Genomic DNA, 6,094 nt, shown 5'->3' on the forward strand with positions numbered 1-6,094 from the left:
TCCATGGAGGTTGGGTGCTGCTGCTGTGAAGAAGGCCGACTATGGGTGCCGATGGGCGGACGGCAAAGCACCGCAAAGTAGACCCCCTTTAAGTGTAGCCAGGGGCACGAGCAAAATCCTCCATGGAGGTTGGGTGCTGCTGCTGTGATAAAGGCCGACTATGGGTGCCGATGGGCGGACGGCAAAGCACCGCAAAGTAGACCCCCTTTAAGTGTAGCCAGGGGCACGAGCAAAATCCTCCATGGAGGTTGGGTGCTGCTGCTGTGAAGAAGGCCGACTATGGGTGCCGATGGGCGGACGGCAAAGCACCGCAAAGTAGACCCCCTTTAAGTGTAGCCAGGGGCACGAGCAAAATCCTCCATGGAGGTTGGGTGCTGCTGCTGTGAAGAAGGCCGACTATGGGTGCCGATGGGCGGACGGCAAAGCACCGCAAAGTAGACCCCCTTTAAGTGTAGCCAGGGGCACGAGCAAAATCCTCCATGGAGGTTGGGTGCTGCTGCTGTGAAGAAGGCCGACTATGGGTGCCGATGGGCGGACGGCAAAGCACCGCAAAGTAGACCCCCTTTAAGTGTAGCCAGGGGCACGAGATTCTTGAGGGTGTGATCATCTTGGTTTAGTCCGTGGGGGAGTGCTTAAGTTCGGGGGCCCGGGGACCCAAGGTGCTCGAGGTTCTGGAGGTACATGGGAGGGATCCTGGAGCTCCTCAGTCCGTGTTTTGGGGGTCTTGGAGCGGCCCCGAAGAGGTGCCTTTGTCGGTGTACCTAATGGGTAAGAAAGCCAGTCTACACAGGTCATTAAAAGTGATTGAAATGTACAGGAATCTGTCCATTTCAATCACTTTTAATGGGAGTCGTGAGGTGTGGATGAAATGGCCATATCTTCCTTAAATTCACATCAAAGTCACCCAGCTTTCACACACTATTTCATGGGTAATAAAGCCATGTGCACACTGTATTTAAAGTAATGTTAGCCAGCTTTCAGACACTAATTCCTGGGGAAGAAAGTCACCCTGGACGGGTCATCAAATGTGATTGAAATGGACAGATTCCTGTACATTTCAATCACTTTTAATGGGAGTCGTGAGGTGTGGATGAAATGGCCATATCTTCCTTAAATTCACATCAAACTCACCCATCTTTCACACACTAATTCATGGGTAACAGAGCCATGTGCACCATGCATTTAAAGTAATGTTAGCCAGCTTTCAGACACTAATTCGTGGGGAAGAAAGTCACCCTGGACGGGTCATCAAATGTGATTGAAATGGACAGATTCCTGTACATTTCAATCACTTTTAATGGGAGTCGTGAGGTGTGGATGAAATGGCCATATCTCCCTTAAATTCACATCAAACTCACCCATCTTTCACACACTAATTCATGGGTAACAGAGCCATGTGCACCATGCATTTAAAGTAATGTTAGCCAGCTTTCAGACACTAATTAGTGGGGAAGAAAGTCACCCTGGCCGGGTCGGGAAATGTGATTGAAATGTACAGAGTGCTGTACATTTCAATCACTTTGAATGGGAGTCGTGAGGTGTGGATGAAATGGCCATATCTCCTTAAATTCACATCAAACTCACCCATCTTTCACACACTATTCATGGGTAACAGAGCCATGTGCACCATGTATTTAAAGTAATGTTAGCCAGCTTTCAGACACTAATTCGTGGGTAATAAAGGCCTGTACATCTCCCTGTTTGAAAGGGCCATATCTCCCTTAAATTCACAGCAAAGTTACCCATCTTTCACACACTATTTCATGGGTAATAAAGCCATGTGCACACTGTATTTAAAGGGCTGCAGGAACACTTTACCCGCCTTGTAAACACCTTCTCCTGGGTAAACAATCCATGTATTTCCGCCTGCTTTCCATCAGCACCCGCCAGTCATTTCAAACGGTTTCAAATCGTTTTTTCACTTTTAAAAACAGCTTTCTGCCCTGTAAATGATTTCTAATCATTATTACCGTCATGGAGGAGCTGCAGGGACACTTTACCCGCCTTTTAAACACCTTTTCCTGGGTAAACAATCAATTTATTTCCGCCTGCTTTCCATCAGCACCCGCCAGTCATTTCAAACGGTTTCAAATCGTTTTTTCACTTTTAAAAACAGCTTTCTGCCCTGTAAATGATTTCTAATCATTATTACCGTCATGGAGGAGCTGCAGGGACACTTTACCCGCCTTTTAAACACCTTTTCCTGGGTAAACAATCAATTTATTTCCGCCTGCTTTCCATCAGCACCCGCCAGTCATTTCAAACGGTTTCAAATCGTTTTTTCACTTTTAAAAAGAGCTTTCTGCCCTGGCAATTATATCTAATCATTATTACCGTCATGGAGGAGCTGCAGGAACACTTTACCCGCCTTCTAAACACTTATTCCTGGCTAAAACAATCAATGTATTTCCGCCAGGGTCACAGCCTGCTGCTGCTGCTGCTGCTGCGGCTGCTGCTGCTGCTCTCCCTCCCTAAATTCACATCAAAGTCACCCAGCTTTCACACACTATTTCATGGGTAATAAAGCCATGTGCACACTGTATTTAAAGTAATGTTAGCCAGCTTTCAGACACTAATTCCGTGGGGAAGAAAGTCACCCTGGACGGGTCATCAAATGTGATTGAAATGGACAGATTCCTGTACATTTCAATCACTTTTAATGGGAGTCGTGAGGTGTGGATGAAATGGCCATATCTCCCTTAAATTCACATCAAACTCACCCATCTTTCACACACTAATTCATGGGTAATCAGAGCCATGTGCACCATGCATTTAAAGTAATGTTAGCCAGCTTTCAGACACTAATTCGTGGGGAAGAAAGTCACCCTGGTCGGGTCGGAAATGTGATTGAAATGTACAGAGTGCCTGTACATTTCAATCACTTTTAATGGGAGTCGTGAGGTGTGGATGAAATGGCCATATCTCCCTTAAATTCACATCAAACTCACCCATCTTTCACACACTAATTCATGGGTAACAGAGCCATGTGCACCATGCATTTAAAGTAATGTTAGCCAGCTTTCAGACACTAATTCGTGGGGAAGAAAGTCACCCTGGACGGGTCCATTAAAAGTGATTGAAATGTACAGGAATCTGTCCATTTCAATCACTTTTAATGGGAGTCGTGAGGTGTGGATGAAATGGCCATATCTCCCTTAAATTCACATCAAACTCACCCATCTTTCACACACTAATTCATGGGTAACAGAGCCATGTGCACCATGCATTTAAAGTAATGTTAGCCAGCTTTCAGACACTAATTCGTGGGGAAGAAAGTCACCCTGGTCGGGTCGGGAAATGTGATTGAAATGTACAGAGTGCTGTACATTTCAATCACTTTGAATGGGAGTCGTGAGGTGTGGATGAAATGGCCATATCTTCCTTAAATTCACATCAAACTCACCCAGCTTTCACACACTATTTCATGGGTAACAGAGCCATGTGCACCATGTATTTAAAGTAATGTTAGCCAGCTTTCAGACACTAATTCGTGGGTAATAAAGGCCTGTACATCTCCCTGTTTGAAAGGGCCATATCTCCCTTAAATTCACAGCAAAGTTACCCATCTTTCACACACTATTTCATGGGTAATAAAGCCATGTGCACACTGTATTTAAAGGGCTGCAGGAACACTTTACCCGCCTTGTAAACACCTTCTCCTGGGTAAAACAATCCATGTATTTCCGCCTGCTTTCCATCAGCACCCGCCAGTCATTTCAAACGGTTTCAAATCGTTTTTTCACTTTTAAAAACAGCTTTCTGCCCTGTAAATGATTTCTAATCATTATTACCGTCATGGAGGAGCTGCAGGGACACTTTACCCGCCTTTTAAACACCTTTTCCTGGGTAAACAATCAATTTATTTCCGCCTGCTTTCCATCAGCACCCGCCAGTCATTTCAAACGGTTTCAAATCGTTTTTTCACTTTTAAAAACAGCTTTCTGCCCTGTAAATGATTTCTAATCATTATTACCGTCATGGAGGAGCTGCAGGGACACTTTACCCGCCTTTTAAACACTTATTCCTGGGTAAACAATCAATTTATTTCCGCCTGCTTTCCATCAGCACCCGCCAGTCATTTCAAACGGTTTCAAATCGTTTTTTCACTTTTAAAAAGAGCTTTCTGCCCTGGCAATTATATCTAATCATTATTACCGTCATGGAGGAGCTGCAGGAACACTTTACCCGCCTTCTAAACACTTATTCCTGGCTAAAACAATCAATGTATTTCCGCCAGGGTCACAGCCTGCTGCTGCTGCTGCTCTCCCTCCCTAAATTCACATCAAACTCACCCAGCTTTCACACACTATTTCATGGGTAATAAAGCCATGTGCACACTGTATTTAAAGTAATGTTAGCCAGCTTTCAGACACTAATTCCTGGGGAAGAAAGTCACCCTGGACGGGTCATCAAATGTGATTGAAATGGACAGATTCCTGTACATTTCAATCACTTTTAATGGGAGTCGTGAGGTGTGGATGAAATGGCCATATCTTCCTTAAATTCACATCAAAGTCACCCAGCTTTCACACACTATTTCATGGGTAATAAAGCCATGTGCACACTGTATTTAAAGTAATGTTAGCCAGCTTTCAGACACTAATTCCTGGGGAAGAAAGTCACCCTGGACGGGTCATCAAATGTGATTGAAATGGACAGATTCCTGTACATTTCAATCACTTTTAATGGGAGTCGTGAGGTGTGGATGAAATGGCCATATCTTCCTTAAATTCACATCAAAGTCACCCAGCTTTCACACACTATTTCATGGGTAATAAAGCCATGTGCACACTGTATTTAAAGTAATGTTAGCCAGCTTTCAGACACTAATTCCTGGGGAAGAAAGTCACCCTGGACGGGTCATCAAATGTGATTGAAATGTACAGGAATCTGTCCATTTCAATCACTTTTAATGGGAGTCGTGAGGTGTGGATGAAATGGCCATATCTTCCTTAAATTCACATCAAACTCACCCAGCTTTCACACACTATTTCATGGGTAATAAAGCCATGTGCACACTGTATTTAAAGTAATGTTAGCCAGCTTTCAGACACTAATTCCTGGGGAAGAAAGTCACCCTGGACGGGTCATCAAATGTGATTGAAATGGACAGATTCCTGTACATTTCAATCACTTTTAATGGGAGTCGTGAGGTGTGGATGAAATGGCCATATCTTCCTTAAATTCACATCAAACTCACCCAGCTTTCACACACTATTTCATGGGTAATAAAGCCATGTGCACACTGTATTTAAAGTAATGTTAGCCAGCTTTCAGACACTAATTCCTGGGGAAGAAAGTCACCCTGGACGGGTCATCAAATGTGATTGAAATGGACAGATTCCTGTACATTTCAATCACTTTTAATGGGAGTCGGTGTGGATGGCCTGTTGAATCCGATTTTGAGCACTCTTTTCCCCGCATAAACTAGTTTAAATCACCGTTAAACACTTATTCTGTTGATGTCTATATAACCGACTTTCCGCTATGCATTAAGTCGGTTATATGGACCCTGTACACTAGGCATACCGCGGCCGGTAGTAAATGTCCAACCATTGTACCCTCTGGTCCCTAGGGTATGTAAGGGTTGTTTATATTTCACATCATTAATCAGAATCTCTAAAGTAACTACAATAAATGTAATGGAGTAAAAATACCAGATTACCCTTAAAGAAATCCCTCAGGATTATAAAAGACCCCCATAACCCCAGCCACAAACTGTTCTATCTGCTGCCGTCTGGCAGGCGGTACTGCAGCATCAGGACTAAAACCACCAGACTCAGGGACAGCTTCATCCCACAGGCCAGAAGACTATTAAACACCTGAACTTTGAAACAACATCCACAACATTAATCTGGCTGCAATTTACAAATGATTTATCTAATATATCATATTCCAATAACTTGTATATAGACTCTTATTGCACTATTGCACTATTTCACTATTTTTCTTTTTGTATTTACTTGCACTATTTTTTCTGTGTATCTGTTGTATTGTGTTGCACTGTTGGAGGAGCCTGTGACCTAAGGTTTTCATCATCATAACTACACTGTAGCTATGTACGCATGAGCGATAAAAGCCTTGAACCCTGAGT

Source organism: Pseudochaenichthys georgianus, unplaced genomic scaffold (assembly GCF_902827115.2).
Source record: "Pseudochaenichthys georgianus unplaced genomic scaffold, fPseGeo1.2 scaffold_401_arrow_ctg1, whole genome shotgun sequence".
Lineage (NCBI taxonomy): Eukaryota > Metazoa > Chordata > Actinopteri > Perciformes > Channichthyidae > Pseudochaenichthys > Pseudochaenichthys georgianus.